The sequence below is a fragment of the Sphaeramia orbicularis genome, chromosome 2 (genome assembly GCF_902148855.1).
Source record: "Sphaeramia orbicularis chromosome 2, fSphaOr1.1, whole genome shotgun sequence".
NCBI classification, from domain to species: domain Eukaryota; kingdom Metazoa; phylum Chordata; class Actinopteri; order Kurtiformes; family Apogonidae; genus Sphaeramia; species Sphaeramia orbicularis.
Genome location: NC_043958.1, coordinates 16,589,062 through 16,612,403, shown reverse-complemented (window position 1 = coordinate 16,612,403; position 23,342 = coordinate 16,589,062). Strand labels below are relative to the sequence as shown.

The 23,342-nt window shown below is 40.0% G+C and overlaps 1 protein-coding gene; it reads right to left on the bottom strand.

The window, feature by feature from the left end:
* Positions 1 to 23,342, bottom strand: part of LOC115434446 (ly6/PLAUR domain-containing protein 6-like) — a 1,359,089-nt gene that overhangs the window by 552,442 nt on the left and 783,305 nt on the right.

The window sequence follows — 23,342 nt, the reverse complement described above, 5'->3', positions numbered from 1 at the left end:
AACCTCAAGGTATCCAGTTCAACAGACTGGATGCTACTGATCAAGTATTTCAAGAAGGAAGGTCAACGGAAGTCTATCTGCGGCAGGCTTTTTTGAGGACCTGGTCTTCTTAGAAGCACAATGTTCATGGAGCAAAATTGAGTCTTGATGGAGATATTGTCCGTTTTAAATAAGCTTTACTTGAGTGATGTGAATGCTTCTGCTGCCTGCTGTGAACTTCTCCCGGATCACAAGTATTAAGCGAGCAGGCAAGCACGGAGCAGCAATGGAAAGGGAAAAGGGATGAAGCTGTAGTGCAGAGACCAAGGGCAGCAGGGATGGAAGGGCAGATGATAGGACAGGGAAAAAAAAAGAAGGGAGTAAAAGAGAAATGACTGTCCTCACTCTGCCTTCAGATCCATAAGCTCCAGAGCAGTAAATTTCTTGCCATTTCATGGCCGTCAGCCGGGGCCAGTAAAAAGACGGCACTGCCGCTGAGAAGAAAGACCCTGGAGGGCCGAGGTGAGCCTGAAGGACGAGCTGTCCCTCACACACATACACACACTTGCTCTTTTTCTCACTAACACACACTTTCTCCCCTTCCGCTCTCTCATTTTTTGTCATCCTCACACACACTTTCACTCCCATCTCTTTCACACACACACTTGCTTCCTCTTCACCCCTCACACCCAATTTCTTGTCAATTTTTGCTCTTTTCCTCTCTAGTCTCTCACACACACACACACACACACACACACACATGCCATCCTACCAGACGAGGAAGACCCCCCGGTGTCCCTGAGTCCTGAGGCGCCTACATATCCCAGGGAGCCTTGCTGTGGGACCAGGAAGGGTCTTGGCCTCGGAGCCCAAAGTCCCATCCTTCATTTCCTCTCATTTCATAAAGGACGAGCAGAAAATTCCCTGGGAAAGAAGGGTGAAAAAAAAAATCACAGGATCACACAAATCAAGGGCAAGTGAGTTAAGATAAGGAGTGTGTGTGTGCATGTGTGTGTGTGTGTGTGTAGTTCACATATGCAGTGAGAGAAAGAAGAAAAAGAGGGAGTGTGAGAGATAAAGCGCATTAAGGGTGTTTGGGAAGATGAGTGTATGACCCATAAAGATATAAAGAGGCCGGCGGTGTGGGCTTTCCGCAGGCTTTATCCATTAAACTCAGTCCCATGGCTCTAAAATGACAGATAATACACACTCTGACTGGTTGCGACAATTCCTCTGCCGGCCTCAGTGGGCAGTCGGTCAGTGCACATGAAGTGTTAAAACACCAGAGAGAGTCAAAGGCAAAAATGTAGGAAATTAGGACAGAGTGGGACAAAGGAATCGAATTGATTTGAAGCCAAATTTTGTGGAAAACAAAACAGATGAGCCACTTAAATTGATTACTTAGACAGCAGAGAAAGGCTGAATTAGACTGACATGACATTTGTGTTTTTTATTTAAAAGAGGAGAAAGTGTAGCACAGAAAAAAAAAAAAAAAAGACGATTCCAACCAGACACTCAGGTGGGAGCTCCAGTATCAACATACTCACGCTCTTAGGCTATTTCAGTTTAATTTTCAAGGAATGGCAGCACTAAGGGAATCCACTCCCGGAGGAGAGACTAAATGCAAGCAAATGTTCTGTGCAGAGTTCAACTTTGGCTGTGAGTGTAACCTGCAAATTCACACTGAACTCAACTCTGAGGAAACAGAGATCCAGTAGAATGTAGTCTATAGCATTTAGTCACACAGTATAAATGTCTAGAGCCCACACATCTCTATAAAGTCTGTTGGACTATCCTTTGTTTGGTCACGACGTTAAAGAATACAATATTTAAAGAATGACTGGACTGAATTTCTTCAGATTTGACATAAAAATTCACATGGACTCAGGGATGAAAGTATTAGGTTTTGCTGGCTGAAGGCTGAGGTTGGTGTGAGCTCATTTATATATTTTTGGCCACGAGTCCAGATTTCATATTATGATGCATACGACTGAAATTCAAGGTATCATTATTGCATCAGGTTAGTATAGAAGTGACAGATTTCAGATGTGGTCCCATTGCCAGGTCCAGTTCCTAACCCTAACTGATACCCCTCATCAGCTGAATTGGCTCGTTCAGTTTATTTATTCATTTGCTCTTGCTGTGACCCTTTTTGATTCTATTCAAGCAGCAGTTTTTGTGCCTAATCATAACCATACAATTGTTTCTATAACATTGATAATGGTTGTCAGGTAAGATTCTATTGTTTTCCTTTCAATGGACCCTTTTTCTCATCCTAAGCAAGTGTGTTTTTAACGGTGCTGAAATTGTTCTTTTCAAAGATGCATTATGATCCAGATGTCATACCTACAACGTATGCTCAGTGAATTTGCAAATGTCTACTTGTTATGTACTGCAGAAGCATTTATTTTGCATTTTTGTTTACATACTATAGAGGTTCATACAGACACTTGCAGCAGGGTGTCAGTTAGGGTAAGGAACTGGACCTCTATAGTGTCTACTACAGAGGTTCACATAGACACTTGTATTAAAAGGCTGCCGCTGTTTATATTATAGATTGATGCAGTTGGATTTTTAAAGGACATTCTATATTAAAGGGATTCAGACTGATCTGATAGCTTGTACATCACCCAGGCAAAACTAACGGTGCCACTTGGCATAGTTCAGATCCTTTCATTGGATAATTACAGCAGTGATTAATCGGTTTCAACAAGTTACAACAAGTTCTTTAACCCTTTAACTAATGTGATGAGTAGATTCTCATTTCTTAAACATCCATTAGTTTGTAGAGAACACAAAGGCCGGACCTGTTTCAATGGAAAAAGGTTATGTGGTTGAAAGAGTCCAGACTGACCCTGTTCCAGAGGGATGGGTGTAGCAAAGGTGAATGAAGTGATTACCCATCATGCCTAGTGCCTACAGTACAACCCTGTGGAAGCAATGTTATGATCTAGGGTGGCATCAGTTGTTCAGGTCTGGGTTCAACAACATTATATGTCCATAAAAGGAGGTCAGCTGAACCTGAATATACTGAATGACCTGGTTTGAACATCAGAGCATTTTTTTCTTTGTTAATGACACATTCTAAGACGACAATACCAGGATACACTGGACTTGATTTCTGAAATGAACCCCATTGAGAATCTTTGGGATTATACTGGAGACACTTTATACAGTTGTCAGACTCTCCAAATCAACATAAGACCATAGCAAAAAAAAAAAAAAAAAAAAAAAAAAAAAAGTATACAACTATGAATGGAAAAAAATGTTGTTACAATGCATAATCCTGTTAAAAATGTGCCTAAAATAAACCTAAAGGCAGTCAAAACAAATATAGTGTGTGTCACTTGTTTTTGTCTTGATTGATCAAAAGGTAACTGTGACTTATTGTGTATTATAATCGTTTACTAGTGAATTTTCTATAGAACTGTGAGGCCTGCATTGTTTTTGCATTCAAACCTCAGTCATGACATTGTCACAGCCCAAATGTCACCTCAACATAACACTATCAACTCTATTATGACTGAAAATGTTGTGCATAAATGAAGCTTTTGGAATGATTAGCCTTTGCTGTCGCCGAGGCATGAGGATGTGTCGGAAGTGGAGATGACTGCAGCCGAAGGTGACCGTTGTGAAAATATTTCTTCTTGTTCATGCAGTTTAACAAAGAATGTGGGTCGCCCTGCAGACAGATGCAGCACGGGGTGAACAGGTGCCCCACAGGAGGAAGAGGTCCTCCAAAAAAGTCGGAGGTGTGTGTCTGAGTGTGTGCCAGCAGGGCAGCACAGGGCCAGGCTGTCTGAATCCCCTGACAGCCACTTGTCACTCTCCACTCAGACCATCTGGGCCCTTTCCTCTGTCTTATCTCTACACACTCGCACACAAAGACACACACTGGGAGCTGGTGGTGACAGTGGTGATGGCGGGGGTTGGGAGGGCAACAGATGCCAGTTTCTCCACGTTTGTTTCCCTCCATGCTTTTCACCTTCCCACCTCTTTCCATCTATCTCCGTCTCCCTCTGTGCCTGCATCCATCCCTCTTTTTCCTTCCCACTTCCTGTCCCGCTTCCTTCAAGTCTTCCTCCACCCCACCTCCTTTCCCTCTTTCATTCACTCCATCCTCCATCCATCCTGTTTCTGTCATGTTTCGGCCAGCTGGCATCTCACAGCCATCACACACACTCGAGCGGTGTGCCATATGTTCCGGCTGACCTCCACCACTGCATTAGACCAGGGTGGAGTTTTTACACAAGCCGCCCTCGCCGGGAACTAAATGATTCATCAGGGACTAATAACTCTCTTGATGCAATATGTGGCGCAGTTGAAGCTCAGTGAAAACCTGAATGCACTGCGAGGCAAGCTGCAACACACATCTGTACGGCACTGAGGGGATCACGATGGCTTCTGTGTCGCCTCAAGAAAATACGATGAGGAGTGATTGATTGAATAACGGCGACACACATGACAGAATGCACCCACAGCTAAAGCCATTTTTATTATTGTCCCACATGCTCTCATCCTTTTGTACAGTATATATCCAATAAAATGTTGCCACTGAGCATTTCTGTGCCCTGCGATGAACTGACAACACATCTAGGGTGTACCCCACCTTTGCCTGTTGGTAGCTGGGACAGGCTCCAGCACCTCCATGACCCCCCAGAGGATTAAGTGAGTTCAAAAATGAACAAGAAAAGCACTTGGAGAGCGCAGACCTCTGCCAAGACAGATCTGCCTCCCCCCCAATCACCACCAAAATTTAATCAATTGTTCCTTGTGGCAGTATCAACATTTCCTGAAAATTTCATGAAAATCCGTCCATAACTTTTTGAGTTATCTTGCTAACAAACAAACAAACAAACAAACAAACAAACACACACACACACATACACACACACAAACACACAAAGCAAAGTGATCTCAATACCTCCTGGCAGAGGTAATGAATGAATGAACATTTCTGAAAAACTAGCTTTGGTACAGTATCATGTCAGGGTTGTTAGATACATCCACACATCTCTATAAGAACGTTTCTTAGTCATTGGTCTCCTTCACCTTTGAAATGTAAGGTAAAGTCATTAGTTTTGGCCTTAATCTAGTTGGATTCAAGGATAAACCTAAAAAGATACTGTTGCCAGTGGTCTAAGATAAAGGTTTCTTTCACCTCACAGACATAATAGAACTGTGTGAACAGACTGTGATGCAGGATAGTGAACACACTGTTTTTATCCATTCAGATGATGTTATAGTGAGGCTCAAGAACTGATATCTGTTGGTTTGGAATAAGGAAGGATAGAATGACCAGAAACACTCAAAGAGAGCAACACTCCACTAAGACAGCTGGACTACCAAGGCAAAGAACCATCATCTTATCAAAGATAGCAATCCAAAGATTGTAATATTTGAAAGAAATCTGCATATATCATCTTGAGTGATTTTTAGACAGTCTTCTTCTGTGACCTTTGACCTTAAATTTTTTGTGCACTAGATCTTGACTATATGTATGAATGTTAGATTAGTTTTAATCTAGTTACTGTATTTTTAAAACTTCACCCTACATGGAGGTTTTTGGAATTTTTCTTACATTGACCTGTGACCTTGAATAATTTGTCCAAAACTGTGGAGGCTAGACCGCTTATAAACATAAAAAAAAAACAAAATCTAACCTCATCTGTGGTTTAAAAAAAAAAAAAAAAAAAGATTTACCAATATTTAACCAAATTGTGATCTTTTCCAAACCCTTTTCCACAGTCCTGCAGAATAAAATCCAAGTCACATAGGCTACGAAATGTGATCATGTTGGTTTTTCCCCTTAATTTGTCACCATCTGTAGATCCATGGCTATGAAGACTTATCAGATACCAACAGTCTTCTGATCTTCTGCTGCAATGATCACAAGCTCAAGAATAGGAATACATCTAATCTTGGGGCTCCCTTAAAATCAAAGCTTTAAATTGTGAGTCAACAAGCCCAGGAGTTGGCAGTTGAATCGCTTATCATTTTGTCAGCTGCACAGGTCCCACAGTTTTGGACCTTTTACAAAGAGGAAACATGTCTTGGAAAACAAACAATCCACAAAAAGGAACTGCAAAACTACCCGTGGTGTAAATAAAGGAAAAGTAGGGCAATGTTCATGTACAGTCTCAGTTACAGTGCTGTAACTGTCATGTGATAAGCATTTCCTGTTTGAATATTCTGACTATAGCCATGTCCATATGTGTTCTCTTCTGATGAAGGTGTGAAGTATATACAGATCTTCTAGTTTTATGAGCATACCTCAATCACAGGTTGGCACATCTGTCTAAATCGACACCAACATTTCTGTTCAGAAGGACAAACACTCCTAATTTCACCATTATCAAAGAGAGTATCAATAGATTTTGAATAAGAGCAAATATCACAATATCAGTCTTCTAGCTGACTGAACAATGTGTTTAAAGGAATGAAAGAGGAAGGCTGAGTTCTTTAACTCTAACCGATGCAGTGAGTAGTCTCTCATTTCTTAAACAACTAACATTGTTGTGTAGAGTATTAAGATTGGACTGGATTTCAATGGGGGAAAGAAAGGTCAAGTGGTCTGATGAGTCCAGACTGACCCTGTTCTAGAGAGATGGTTGCATCAGGGTGAGAAGAGAGGTGGACGAAGTGATTACCCATCATGCCTAGTGCCTACGGTACAAATCTGTGGGGGCAGTGTTATGATCTGGGGTTGATTTAGTCAGTAAGGTCTAGGTGCAGTAAAGTTGGTGAACAAAAAATAACAAAAATAAAGTGGCACATGAGTTATGGACTTTCCATCTGGCATCTTGGCATTTGGTCAGGATGACTCAACCACCTTATTTTGTTCCTCTCGATGTAGAGGGACAGCAGCTCTACTGAAATCCAGTAGGATTTTAACTGGATTCCTGAGGATTAGTGAGAAATGTTCATCTACGATGAGAGAAACCAAATGAGGTGATTTGGTCTGGACTCCTGGACACCTCGATGGTTAAGGTGGACAAACGGACAGACAGATGGACAGATGGACGGTTGGTTGGATGGATAAATGCCATCACAAAAGCTAATGGCAGTGCAATGAAATACTGGAGTGGGGCTGTTTTTGGCCAGGCTGTGTGTGTATATATATGTCGTTACTATGATAGCATTATATTTTGGCCATATTGCTCAGCACAGCACAAACTCTAATTCCAGTTTTACAGGTAACAATGTTCTGGGAGCCACTGCTCCAGGTTTGCAGAATATAGGTGAACTGTAATGAAGTAAAACCAACAGCAATAACAGTGTGTTCATAAAAAAGGAAAAACTATATTAGACAAGATAGGATAAAGCAGGAAATATTAGATTACAGGACTGAGAAGTATCTAGCCGGTGCCTAGTTAACATTACAATTGGGTCAGAGGATTCTTGGGTCAAAGCAAAACTAATCAACCTCCTCCTCCTTCTCCTCCTCTCTTCTTCCTCCTCCTTATACCTCCCCTGAGTCCACTCGTCTTTGCTGTTTTGAGTACTCATACACCTCTCTCCTGCACGTCCTCTCCCTCTCCCCTTCAGGGAGGACAGCCCATCACCATTCTAGACACATAACCAGTCCCAGCTACAAGTGACAGCATCACACACACTCACACACACAAATCCATGATCTGTCCACGTACACACACATACTCTCCATCCGTCACATTTACATTTCAAACTGCCTGTGCTTCCACCAACACATCCATTATTTACCAGCCTCTGGCCAAAGAGGAGAGCACCGTATCCACACTCCCCAGGTAGTGTGTGGATGTGTCTGACTGTGTGTGTTTGTGTGGAAGGGACTCCAGTCTGCTGCTTCCCTCAGCAGCCTGCAATTATATTTCCCAAACTTCATAAACTAAATTCGCCTTGCTTTTCTCATTCCGCTCCCGTTTCCGCTTTTTCCGCTACTCGTCCCCGTCGATCTTTTAAAAGTCGATTACAGGCCGTTTGGCAGCGACAGCGCCGTCACAAACAAGATCGACAGAAATAAAAACTCTCCATAGGTACAGTTTGCTTGCTCCATCTTGGGAAGAATCCAAAAACTGAACTGGCTGGGCTTGTGGGTGAAAATAATTAACCCAAACCCTTTCCCTGCCTGGTTCTGAAGCTGGTGCATGTTTGGGAAGCACTAAATCGTAAACCAGAATATCTATATCAGCTTTTTAGCCACAGATATGTACAGTAAATGTGTCAAAGTCGACAGAGACGACACAACACATTCAGTCCATCTTGCACACACCTCCTCTTTTTTTTTTCCAGCCTCTCCACCTCCTGATGTCTCCTCACACCTCCCCCATATGAGGTGAGAGCTCAGAACGACATGTTGACTTTGATTTGTGAACTGATTATTAGATACTGTATCATACTACTCATTTAATCTGCTATCAAGTGTGCATCATGTGATATTAATCTTTTTTTTTTCTTTTTTACAACTTGAATTCCTTACACAGAAATGTCATGTTTATGTCAACTTGTGCTTGTTTTTCCTTATTGATCATGTCATTCACTACACTTACTGCCGAACACTAGTTCATTTATACAATATTCAACAACACAATGAATGAATGAGTGCAAAAAAGGTCAGTTCTCCCTCTCACTTTGATCTGTTGAACATTAAGAGGCGAGGCCAGCAGGAGAAACACTATTGTGGGCTAGCGGCTATGTAAAAAGCAGTGAGGGTGGCCTAGTTAAAGCACTCATAATGGATTACATTAGGCTATAAACACACTCTGCTCCTGCCAGTCCACTGACTTTCCCACCTATGAGACAGTAAATGGACAGTGAGGATGCTTCTTTTTTTCTGTTGTTGCTGAACCAGGGTGAGTTTGACCTGTAGTTAAAGCAAAGCCTTCTGGGTCCTCACTGAACATCTTAGCTCTGAGGTGTGAAACAGACATGGGCTCTCAATGTGTTGACTTGTACTTGAGTTGCACTGGTGATTCAATTATACTTGAGTCGCATATAAAAAGATTTCAGAGTTTATTTGCAGCCTCTAGTAGAGCGTGAGTCAGGAGCGACTTCTGCTTATTTACCCTCAAAGACTTAGAGAAACCTCGCTGCTGTATTTATTTACTTTTCTAACCTATTCTAGTAGGCAGCATCAAGTGCCGTGCATCATTCGATTCAGGAGAACCTTAAGGACATTTTCTTCTTCTTTTTTTTTTTTTTTTTTTTTACTTTTTATTCAGATATTTTCATTTTTCCACAAAACAAAACATTCCCTGACATAGAACTCTATCAATTAAAACACAAGTAAATAGAATGCAATAGAAACACCATAAAAGCAAATCACATGGAAAATAAATATTTGTTTGTACCAAGGGGAATTACAGCAATACAATATCAGTCCTAGAGAGACACAACAATCTTATAATAACCCCTACTCTTAAGGGCATTTTCAAACCTACATTTTTTTAAAGTTGTAAATATTTGGTGTGTAAGATTTGGATTCACTGCACAGTTCTGAGGTAGTACCATATTTGGCCATCATCATGTGCTGCATCAGACGTCATTGTCATTAGCTTAATTTTCAAAACAAGCCAGTGAATTTGAAAACTTTTGGAAAAAACAAAACTAAAAATGAAATTATGTGCACTGGTTGAAATCAATAATCTAGGCTGTGTTGTGTTGCCATCAGGTAGCGCTGTGGGTTACACATGGCTCAAATTAATAGCAGAAGAAGCAGGTAATTCTGTTTCTGTTTAAAGTGGCTGTTTTTTTTTTTTTTTGCCAAGGTTGAGACCACACTAGCTTTAGTACCAGACATGTCATCACACTTCATCAGAATATCGCAGGTGCAGTAAAACAGCTGATCAGTCAGCTGAAAAAATCACAAGATAAATGTTCACCACGTCACAATTAAACTTTCCTCTATGTGCATTTACTCTTTAGTGAAAATGGGCAAATACCACCTGAGTTTGAAACTGCATGATGCACATTATATATGCTCATGGGAATATATCTAATATCTGCTTATTATTAACATCGTCTGTAAAAAACTATAGTTCAGAAAATGTGGTCAACTGACTCTGATTTGCTTCTTACTTTCAGTAATGATGCTATTAGCCCTACAAATACATCCATCATACAAAATATCAGCATTAGATCTTTAGTTTTTATGATAACCTTGAAAATTTGGTGTGATGTTTATCTTACTGCTCATTGGCCAACCAATGATGAATGCATGAAATGGTCAAGTGTTGTTTTAAGGTACAAGATGTCTTTAACATCTTTACAAGGGGATCCTCAGGTGCATCTTTGCTAAATTATACCTTGTCATTTTTGCTTTTATTTACACTTCAGAGCAACTTTGGCTCTGTATCTCTCCACACTGATGCAAATAAGATCCTACAAAGTTTGGTATATATTTATCATGCTGTAGTACTATTATGGTGACTTAAGTATTTTTCTACAAGGATAAAATATTCTGATTTATGAGACAATAAAAATGTAACTAATTATTTCTATATTGCAGCAGCAAATGCATATTGCTTGTGCATGACAAGGTCTACAATAAAAGCAATTATATCAGTGGAAAGAGCCTGTCTGTCTTAGCATGTGTACAAAATTTTGAGTTAGTATCTTTATGCAAACTATATTTATTAGAATATCAATAAAATATGTGTAATTAAATAATGTTTGCTTGTTGTACATATCCTTAAGATTACCGATGCCCCACCTACAGTCATGGAAAAAAGTATTAGACCATCAAAAGTAATCAAAAACAATAGTTATGCAATCAAGTACTAACTCCTGTGTGTATCGTGACTAAAACAAACAGAAAAGAAAACATGGAATGCCTAAAAGCACTGTTTTTGGCAGTACAATCCCATAGCTATTGATGTGAGAACTGAAGTGATTTTGGTTATTATCAAGAAAACCATGGAAAATGGCTAGATGTCAGCTCTGAAATTAAACTCTTATGAGCTATTTTTGTTATTATCATTATATTTGTCCAAATAAACAAATGTACTTTAGTTATACCAGGCATTAAAAATAACAAAAAATTGAAGAAAATGATGGTGGTCTAATAATTTTTTCCACGACTGTATATCAACTTTGAGATACTCTGAACTTCCAACTTGGTTTAATACAGAAAAAAAGGGTGTAAAGGTGACAAAAGAAATTGAATAATGATGTATTTATTAATATTAAAACCTTCAATGACCCCTCCTGAGCCCAAAGTGCTTTTAAGGCCTAAACCTAAAAATCAACTCCGGGATTTTATAAATCTACTTTTGATCCCAAACCATCTACTGCTTTTATCCTGTAGAAAAGGAACAAAAGCAGATTGTTCAATGAAAAATTATGTTGCGATTACACATACCCAGAATGCATGTTTGCAGAAATCCATACAATGGCAACATTTCATACTGGCGACTAAGTTGCTCGATTATCCCCCACCCACCAAAACACAAACCACACTGTAGGAACTGTGAGCACAAACACATACTAACACACCCACCTCCACCCTCACACACCAAGCACACAGCTGATAAACAGCACTTACGTATTCCTATAGCATCTATTTTATCTTTCTTTTTAAACTTATATTTGCACATTCGTCAGGTTATGCTGCTACTGTCTGGTAATGCTTTTATTCACTTTGGAAATTTGTTTGATTGTGATTCTTAAAAGCACAGCAGTGATTTGCCAGGTCGACTAATTCCACATCTGTAAATGTATGTGGTGACTTTGCAGACTCCATCATGTATTATCAAGCCTGTCATGTCAAAACCAGTGATTTCAAAGCTTAAAGGTGAAGAGATTCACTCTGAAAGCATCCAAAAGCATTCGCTATGGACGCCTTCCTTCACCACTGACATGCACCAAAGGTTTTTTTTTTTTTTGGTTTTTTTTTTTGTGAGATAGCTGGCCAAGAATCTTGGCATGGGCCCCTGTGGTTGGCTGCTGCCATGGCGATGAAACGGTGTGATGTTTTCTCCAACAGACCCCATGATCACTGCTCTGGTAGACAACAACAACACACCTTGGCTGGATTTTCCATTTCGCTGTTCTACCGGACTTTGAACAGCACATCTTCTCTTCTCTTCTCTTCTCTTCTCTTCTCTTCTCTTCTCTTCTCTTCTCTTCTCTTCTCCATCATTTCCAACATATTCCTCCCTCAGTTTGTGTTTCTTACCTACTTTCTCACCCGGCCAGATGAGCAGAAACCGAAATAGCGCGAAGCACATATTTCTACGTCTAAAACATCACAGAAATGTCACAACATTGGTGATGCTAAGTGTTAGACATCTCACGTTGCCTTTAATACCACCTCAAGCCTCCCCATCGGCGCCGTGGAGTGCAGTCTGTTCATTCACACCTCTGAAACACTCATAGAAGGTGTGATAAGTTCTTCGAGTTACGCATCAAAGAGTTTATCCTGTTGGTCAACTTACCTGAGAACTGCTCAGCACAAATTTTCCGTGTCACCCAGCTGTGTTTTTATTAGCGCTGTCAAAGTAACTTCAATTAATTCATTCCAAAAAAGAAAAAAAAATCTCTGCTGATTAACTACGCTCAGTGCTGCCGATTGTGTCAATGTGCATGCTCCGTCCACAGTAGCTCTGTTGCCATGATGAAAGCAGATAACAAAAAGTTGCTCAGACCAAAGAATGAAACATGCATATGAGCTTGTTCTCAATGGAGTGAGTACTTCAAGCCCAAAATATTACCTCAGCACAAGGCACGGAGGTCAGATTTAACAACGCTTGATGATAACAAACCAGCCTCCTCAAACTACACACAACACACACAAACTGAGGAAACAGCTGCAACCAAGAACATCCACAAATCTAATATATTTAATTACTGTTGAACCACTAATCGGATCAATACATTGAAATAATGCAGGTAAAATGCAGCATCACATACGTCTTAAATGGATGTTCAGAGGCTCCGTACTGAACATGGAAACACTGGTGTCTTCTCTAACATTGTTTCACCAGTAAAGCTGTATTTTATTTTACAAATCACATTGGTTGTAAGTGCTTCTTTTTATGTTCAGTTCATCAAATATTTTGCGGAAAAAGTCACTTTTTAACCTTTAAGGCTTTATGAACATCAATGATAATTCATTCATTCTGAACCCACTTTATCCTCACTAGGGTTGTGGAGGGGGGGGTGCTGGAGCCTATTTCAGTTACCTATGGGCAAAGGCAAGGTACACCCTGACGAGTCGCCAGTTCATCGCTGACATATAGAGATGAACAACCAATCACTCTCACATTCACATCTATGGACAATATAGATGAACCAATTAACCTAGTAGTGTATGTCTTTGGATGGTGGGAGGAAGCCGGAGTACGTGGAGAGAACCCACGCAAATACGAGGAGAACACGCAAACTCCACACAGAAAGGGCTGGAACTGAACCCAGGACCTCCTTGCTGTGAGGGGACAGTGTTATCTACTGCACCACCTCACCATCAATGATAATATACGGTAATACTTTTTTTTTTTTTTTTTTTCTGATAATCATGGAAAAAGTGCAAAATCAAATTCCTCTGGAGATCTTCCTTCCTCAACATATTTTCAAAATGTAACCTGTTAAATATATTAATTGTGAATGTGTTTCTTGAGTCTTTGAGGGAATATAGTTTTAGCCCAGACCTACTATTGAATCCAGTTTTATCACCTGAAATCATTGATCATCATTAACAATAAATTAAAATCATAATTAAACTTTGTGTCCACATTGCCCAGCCCTAGATCAAACATAGCTCAAATATAACCTTAATCCCAGTCCTAAACTGGGTCTATGGTGACCTAGTGGATGATAATCTGATTCATTTAATTACATTTTTAATTGCTTGACAGCTCTAGTTTTCATGCAGTTTTGCACTGTGGGCAAACATGTCATTTGGCTGCCGATAATGAAACTTAATGGGTAAATCCACTAGAAGGCTAATGATCCAGAACCTGAAAGGCTCACGTTCCACTAAAACACACCTGGCTGTTGCGACCGAAAGAGGTCAGTCGGTTTTGAACGTGGGCGGCAGTTCAGCCAAACCCTTTTTTTTTTTTTTTACAGTACAAATTACCACAAAAGAAATAGTTTCCAGGCAGGTGAAAACACATGGAGTCGATTCAGATGCATTTTGTCGTCTACGGAGGGGCTGTTTGGTAGAAAGAGTCCTAATCTCCTGCAACATGTGTGGGCCATACGCTGCTGGTGTCAGTGTTTGGGACATCCTCTTGGCACGGCTACAGTCGGCCTTTTGCACAGCACCTGGTTGTCCGGCTCACTCTGCTCCTGTGTGTCTATGTCGGCGTATGTGTGTTGATCCAAATTAAAAGCCTGTGGCACCTGGTCATCTTTAAATGCACACAGCTGCTGAGTGAAAATATAAAAGGAAAAACAAGTGTGCACCGACACCAGGCTGCATGTGTGTTTGTGTCTGCGTATATGAAACTGCGTGGCCCTGGCATATGCATGGCCCCCGTCCCCCAGGACAACAAGGTGGCCCAGTTACCCACACTTAAGGCTGATTTGCAACAAACTCTGACTCGTGGCACGCACACTCTGTTCAAAGCAGAGTTCCAGCTAAATAATACACAGCACACCTGTTACCTGTTTGCACGCACAGTACATGAACAGTCCCATTCTGTGGATTAAGTGTCTTCAAACAAATGTTGTTCACACTCTGCCAGCAGCTTTCCACTCAGCTATTAACACTAGTTTAATGTCATCACAGGAAAAGGTCTTCAGGACTATCTGAAACATCTTAATATGTGTTGGGCACCAAATTCAACAACTATTGAAATGAGAAATTCATCATACTGAGAATGAAACAGCTAAATTAGTAAAGATGCACCAATTACAATTTTAATTCTGTGTTTCTGTTTTTTTAATTTTAATTTTATTTCAAAAATGTTTAACTCTAATTCCCCATTTATATACATATTTATATAAATACCAAAAATCTAATTTTCTTTTACATTTCATTTCTCACTTGTGTTTTTTCAACCTGTCTTATCTTGCCTTATCTTTTATCTTATCTATAATTTTATTTATAATTTTGTCAGATTTAGATTGTTTTTTCCAAAATATTTCCTTCTGTCTGACCGATTCCAATTTCCATTTTTGTTACATCTGACCTCCCAGTCCTGATCTTCACCTTTTCCCTCATTTTTCCCCTGTATGTCTGCTTTTTGATTTTCTCTTTTTTCTAGCTGATTTTAACTGTCTACCCTTCTCCTGACAACAAGCACAAACATTCCTGAAAGTTTTCTTCAGCTGAACATTCACAGTTGAGCATGGTGCAAATTGGGACAACACCTCCAGTACAACTTCAATGACAGGTTTCTAAGTTTTAGACCAAGAAACGGTGTGTGCAGTGTCAACTCATGACTAACACTACATGTTATAACCTGCAGCCCCAGAATCCAGGAGTAATTTGCTACTCATGTCCTGTACTTAAAACATGAAGGTCTTACTCGGTTTTGTCCAGTGACATTTCCATTAAAAATCGTTCTGACAGAGTAACCAGTAAGTTAAATTTAATCAATCTGTATTTTAACCCCACCATGTATTATACTAACATTAAAAATAACATTCCAATAAGCTCACAAAGTATCCGCTGGATGTGTTCATCACCCAGTGGGAGCCTGGAGTTAAATTGGCTAAATCGGTGCAGTGTCCATTAAAGTCCTACATAAACCAGTATTGCATCATTAAAGGTCGAATGAGATTGTAATTGATTGTAATTTTATAGACTGTAATCTCTAAATATGGAGTAGATTCATCCTATGCATCATGGAAATGAGGTTGCTGGGATTCTCAGGAAGCATCAAATGCTTAGAGACTTCATCAAATAAAGTAAAAAAACCCACAAATATTAAGGTATTTTTATGCCTCCAAACCTCTCACAATAGTCTCTACAGAGCAAAACCTTTGTGAGATAATTGCATTAACTGCAAACGGGGTCCAGTCAGGATTCATTCAGGTAGTGTGTAAGTAGCTAGTAAGTTAAAAGTGATCCTGTTATTTTTACTGAACATAGGTTGAATGAGGTCTGGCTCAAGAACAGAACAGAATAACTTTCAAGCCTGACACACTTAGCTAAAAAAAATGCTTTTGGTATAGTGGTGTTAGAGTGAAAAATCAACCTAATCAGTCAATCCTTTAAATGCTTTTTTCTAAATATGGACATGAAATAGGTCTTGAGTCACATTCATCATAGTCGTACAGTAGCCTGAAATATTTGCAACCAGCAGAAACATTAAGAGGCTTTAACTAGCTCTTGTGCAAGAGGAAAGGAAAAGCAACATCAGGCCAGTAACATCTCTGAAGATGGATATGATGACAAAAAATAAAACAAAACAAAACACTGATTCATATTGGCGTATCCACTGTTTTTCCAGCATTGTGGATGTGTTGTCTCTACTTAGTTGTGAGTAGGTTTGACAAAATGCAGGTATGTCCATTTATCAGTTGTGTTGTATGAGTTTAACTTGTAGAAATATTAGTTATGTATGATTGTTTTACAATGAAGTTATTTAACATTGTGTATTTGTAGTAGTTGATTTAATTTTATTAGCTATCTACACTACCCATATAAAAAATAAATAATAAAATAAATGTCAATTTTTCAGCTACAATAACTACTTTAATACTAACAGATGCAGTGAGTATCTTCTCATTTCTAAAACAACCATCAGTTTGATAAAAAGCATAAAAGCAGAAAAAGGTCATGTGGTCTGATGAGTCCAGATCGACCCTGTTCCAGAATGAAGAGAGGCAGATGAAGTAATTACCCATCATGCCCAGTGCCTACAGTATAAGCATATGGGGGCAGTGTTATGATCTGTGGGTGATCCATTTGGTCAGGTATATGTGAACAAAAAACGTTGCAAATAAATGTGATAATGCATTAGCTTATGGAAATTATGCCACAGTGAATGCATGATGAAAGTTAAAGACTAATTAAGACTAAGGCTAATTAAGGCACCAGAGTCTAAAGCCAACACTGAGCTCCCTGGGATGAAGTGTGGCCACTGGTTGGTCCATGTGATCGTCACCCAAACATCTCCTGATGGTTAATGAACTAGGGACTTGAGCCTGGCACAATAAACCCCTGGCCCTTGGACTGAGCTCTTCCCCAGTGTCATCATCCTATTAGTGGTAGGCCACGGTCATTTTAAGGGTCTCAGAAAGAAACTGAACTACATGCATGACTGCTGTCTTTGGCCCACTGTTGGTTGGTTGATTTGTATCACCTATTATAACTTTCTTTTTTTTAGCCATTTCCAAGACCCTTTTGTGAAATGAGGTTGGTACACTTTTCACCTCAAGTCAAAATCTGTTTAATCTTTTACCTGGCAGGATGCTAATTCCTTTAAAGACTTAGCTCACTTGTGCATTGCGAAATTGGAACCCCAAACAAGCCAAATATCAGAAAACAACAAAGTAAACTTTTCCTCTGCGGCCTAAACCAAAGTCTGCAGGTGTGATTGCACGTCTTCCGTCATTGAAATTTAATCCCATTTCCTAAAATCTGCAGTCGGTGATGAACATTCACAGCGTGTCTACAATTCACAGAGCTTTTGTCACATCAGTCAACAAGGCCCCGCGACTACAGGCTGTTTACAAAGCGAAGCCTCCTCTCCTCTCTGTCACGTCGCGCTACGACTGGAGGGGGAGCGCGCGAATCAAAGCTCGCCGAACACACGTCATCCTTTGAGGGGGTCTTTGAAATCTGGCCCTCATCCGCGTACGGGAGCGCATCACGCCACATTAGACAGTTTGTGGAATAAATATTTGACGGCCGGCAATATCACAAGACGCAGAGAAACCTCCTAGCACGCAGCTGTTCTCCCCCCACCCCACCACCATGCCTCCCAATCACCCCCCCTCAACCCCCCCATCCTTTATCCTCCCCTCCTCACCCTGCCTGCCTGGCTCCTGCAGACAGAGAGCTGGTTTAAAGCTCAATTGTGCATTTTGCAGATAAAGTAGCAAAACTACTAGAGGCGGTGTTGTGAGCGCTCGTTGCCAGGGCAACACTGGTAGGGAGACCTGGTTCTCCATTACTACTTAATTTAGGTGCTCTAATTGCATTCTGCACAATCTGTGGCCACAATGTTATGCAGAGGAGGAAAAAGTTCGGGTGGGGAGGAAGGGGGTGACGGTCTCCGGTAAAGCCCTGCCTGGGAGGGAAAATAAAATGCCTCACAAACTGAACACGGGGCAAATGGCTTTGAAATTCTCTTTATTGCTGTTTGTGGTGATAAAATGTTTCGTTTAAAGATGAACCGAAACATTAAATTTCAATTTCGCACAATTCCCCAAGAGGGCATTATCATGTTGTGTCTAATTTTTTGGGACAGAGGCTGAGTCGTCCATAATGTTGAAAGTCATCAACTGCTCGCAAGTAAAAAAAAAAGAAAAGAGAAAATATTGTCTGGTGAATGAATGAGGAGACAGAATCTTTGTTTGGTGTGTGAGGGAGAGAAAAAGAGATAGAAAGAAGGGGTAAAATTGCTCTAATTGTTCAAGTCTCTAGCCTCTGAGCTCTTCTTTTCCTTCAAAGGACACACACACACACACACACACACACACACACACTGTCCCTTTGAACCTCCACAAGGGCCGTGGCCCCTGAGAGAAAAGCCGGCCCGCGATGCTTTTCTTCGGCCGGGGGTTTGAAATGATTGGTAACTGTTGAGCCAGTGTTTTCAGGTCCCTGACCCCCAGCGCTGAAGTGCTACAGACACTAGATACAACATAGCCCCAATTATCCTGCACTCTCCTCCAGCCACTTCACAGAGCCAGTGGACAGCCGCCTCAACTGCACTGCAAAAAAAAAAAAAAAAAAAAAATCACACCGCTCTTAACAGCTGATAACGTGTGTGGGCCAAAACACCAGCGAAAACTCTTAAGAGTGAAAATAATCATGTTGCTTGGTACTTAACATCAACACTGATCGCATTCACTGCTGACCACGTAATGATTACGAGAAACAAGTTTAATATCAGCATCAGCTTTAGCACACAAAGACCCAGACAGCCACCAGCGACCAAAAGCATCTACTCATCTAAAATGTTTAATACCTTTAGAACTACTAATCCCATTATTACATGTATATAATTCAGGTCAAATGCACTTTTTTGTCTTTTCATTGTCATCAGATATGACCCATTTGGACATTCAGGTTCAGTGAACATGGAAACATCAAAATCTTCTAAATTGACTGATTCACCAGTAAAACCCATAGAGTTTGACAATGAGAGTGGTTATAGATGTTTAGTTAGTTATATTTCAGAAAAAGACAATCTTCATTTTTCTCTGTTTTGATTTCAAAGCTTTAATTTTACTCTGAGTTAATAAACATGCATGATTAAATGTAGTAAAATATCAGATTTTCACTGTTAAAATGCAAAGGACACAATCATAAATAATGATAAGTCAGTAAGATGTGGATGTGGATAAAAATTAATTTGGAAGTCGCCACAAAAAAAGCTCTAGTTCTTAAAGGGTTAAGTTGCAACTTGTGAAATTTGGCTGAAATCGTTTTCCTTGAACAGTTGTTAAAGGCTTTTGTTGCTGTTATTCGTATTTTTGGACTAGTTCTGTATTGTTCAGTTTCTTCAGGATTTCTACAGCTGTTTATGAGCCCATTGTTGCCTTAAAAGAACTTATTTCACAGCAGCTTTTCTGAAACACTGCGATGCATGACACAATGTTATTAATTGAGGTTTTTGCAGTGAAATTGAAGGATTAAGTTGAAACTGCATCTGTGGTTGAGATGTTTATTTAATCAAAAGTAAGTTGTTCCAGCTCTAAAATCTTACAAAACTCCTTCGTTTGTCAAAGAAGAATTTGATTCAATAAAGCAGCAAAATCCTTATGGAACTCAAACACACAGTCAAATAGTAAAATGGTCAAATCCTAAAGGTGACTGGGCTAAGTGGATGACTGTGTTCTTTTGGATGCCTATGATAAAACACAAACAGACGAGATAATACATGTCTGCATGTTGGTATCTTCAGAAAAGAAAGTGAGCTCGTTTTTGCTGAGAATGGAAACTTACTTGATTGGTCAAATTTGCAGAAAAGTTTGGATATGATTGGTAGGTAAAAAAAAAACACACAAAAAAAAATAATTCACAGGGAGCTACTGGTATTCAACAAACCAAAGGTGCTCATGGAGAGGGCATGAACCATTGGGAAAAAAAAACTAAATCCAGGCTCACTTGGTTTGAAATTGTTTAAAAAGTCTTTATTTCATGAGGGCCTGTACTCGTTGGTGTGTAAAAACACACCAATGAGTGTCGACATGCACCTTCTTCAGGGTTCTTCAACACCCCATGATCACCCAATGATTGGCAGGGTGTTCAGATCTGATGGGGATTTGTTACATTTGTGTTAAATTAGGTGATAGCAACATCCCAAGTTTCTGTAAGGATTGATTCTTATTGGTTAATTTTTAGTGTTGCATTGATTTTGTCCCAATTTTCTATTTAATGCAAGTTACGTACCTGAACCAGTTTATTTCCCAAAGATTTGTGTGAAATTAATGAATGAAATGTTATCAGTTTAAGTGGTTTTTAGCTGACTTAGTGATTCATTGATGAATCGTTGCATCTCAGAATCAGAGGCAGCTCCTGTCTTTTACTGAATACTGCTCTGTCCTCAAAGGAGTCCAACTGTAAAATAGGCACAACATCATAGCTCAAATTAGAAGAGAGGTACTGTGGGTTTTTTTTTTTGGTCAAACATTAAAATATTAAGTCTGGGAGACGTAAATATTGATACTGAATTTGTCTTTATGATACACCAACAGGACATCCAATGATCCAAAGATTAAAATTAAAAAAACATCACTCATTAAAATCTATGCTTACCATCAGAGTTACACGAGGACTGGTGTTTTTATGTCCTATTTGACAATACTTGCATTTCTGCATTACTTTACTGACATTCAGTTTCCATTTGAGTTGTATTAGCACTAAAACTACTTACTGACTGACTTAAAATGGCCAAGACAGTTTGCTTTGAATGTGTTTGGGAGCATTATGGATGAGCAGACCAACCACCATTATTAAATGCAGTTGTATTGAAAAGTTGAAGCAAACTTGTGAATGTCACAAAGAGAGCACATGCAAATTAGGTGAAGTTCATTAGGAATCAATACACTCGACAGCCTTGTGTTGTCAGATGGCAGTGGTTAAAACTATTTTATACATGGGTGTAATAAACAGAGCAGAAGAAGCAGAGGTCATGAACTGGAAACAAAACCAGTTGCCAATAATTCTATGTTTATGAGCTTCATGGGAATGTCAAGGGAGCTTTTTCTTTTTTTTTTTTTTTTTTTAATTTTCTTTTTTTTTTTTTTTATTTTCTCTTGTCCATCAACCTTTTCCTTTGTAAGACATTAAGAACAAACACAGCGACTAAAGGAAGCTCAGTTTTAGTGTTGCATTAGTGTCGTGCCATCATCACATAAAATAAAAGCACCTGCAGAATGGTATAGGATATACCATAATATTAGTATGTATTTGTGTTAAAAACAGTGTTTGTGCTGTAGTTGGAGGTTGAAATGCTGTTGGTGTGTTTGATGGGATGTCTGCGTTTGGAGTTTTTAGTGGATGTGTGGAGGGGGTGGCTGCCAGTTTTGACCCCTGCCACTTTCTCCGACCTGTCCTTTGTGTCTTCTCGGCCTGATCCCCCCCACCCTCCGCCCCCCATGTCCCCTCACCCCCCACCAACAAAAGGACCTCTGGGATGAGGAGGTGGACGGGGGGTGGAGGGGTGCAACTCTTTTATGACTTCTTTGCCATTTTTCTTCCCCCTCCCTCTTCCCATTTGGTTTTCAGGCCCATTCGTTCCTGCCTCGTCCTCGGGAGTCGGGGGCCACCATTTATATCGTTGCCTGGGAATTAAGGCCCCGTGGCCCCTTTTGTTGCGAGGTGGGCTGGGGCAGCGGTGGCTGGGGCAGGGGGCGAGGGGCAGGGGTGGGCTGCCCTTTGTTCCAGTCAGTAGAGTGGGCTTCAGTTCCCACAGACCTGGTGGCTGACGGGGGGCCCCAGCCCCCGCAGCATGACAGCGATGAGGTAATGTTTACAAAGCCACAGGCCCTCACACATAGGCCTACAGCATCCATGCATCTACATGGGCCTGCACTGCCACTGATAGAAACCCAAACACAACAGGTGTGTGAGATGGAAAAGCACCAGAAACACCTGACACACACACAAGCACCATTCACACAATGTTAAAAACTTAAAACTGGAGAAAAACTAAAAATTCTAAACTCCAGTATGTTGGTGTGTGTCTCCTGACTGAAATCAGGTCACCTATCAATATTCTTATTCTCAGGAGGAAAAGATTTGTCTGAACTTTTAGTCCTTTTTTTACATTTTAGATGCTGTAGGATGTTGGTTTCAAAGTCAGAACAACTGTTTGACCTTTAAAGTTTTCAATAAAAAAATGCAATGCTAAGTTTTAAAAAAAATGCTGTTTAAGAAGTTTGGTTCAGCGTATATCTAGTATATAGAACCACTGTGACAAACACACACTTTATATAAAAGGTTATCATCTATACATGATAAGAATGAAGCCTTGTCAAATCTCAACTCACATTAAATCTGTTTTTAAAGGATAATTTACAGACAATTTAAGGGACAATTTAGCATTTTTTCAACAAAATTCCTCCTCACAGAGAAACACTAAGAGATCTGAGCTCCGAAAGTGATTGTTAGGGAGGTGAAGTTTAAAGGAAACTAGTAGAAGTTTCATTTCACAATATTGTGTTTGACCATTATCCTTATAAAGAAGACTAGGGACACTTACAGTTAACTTACAGTCAAAAAGTGTTGACATCAGTATGAGGAATACTTTTGCACCACTTTGGACCATTTATTTTTGCCACATCTGTGTAGAAACATTTGGAAAAGTTGGACTAAACATGAAATGAACCACATCCAAAAAGCTTAAATGCACTGGATCATCAACAACCAGTTTTAGGGTTAGGGTTATACTTGTGTTTCAGACAGAAACTATGTTCTCCTTGAAATGAAGTCAGGGTCTGCTGCTTCTCAGCCTCCGGAGCAGATCACCACCACTCTACACAGCTCTTGTGTTTCTATCTAAAGTGGTGCATGTCAGAAGCATCACAGAACCAGCTTGGAGCACTGTTCACAAGTCATTTAAATAGGATTATGTGGTATCTATGACATGAAGTTTATCATATGCATCATATATATATAAACAAGACAGATACATTATTATGACCAGGACCACAGGGTTGCCACATCTTAATAAAACAATCATTGCCTCCTTTAAGTGCATAAGTTCCCAGGCTTAAAAAAAAAATCTCCTTTTGATAGACTCTACTTCAACCCATGT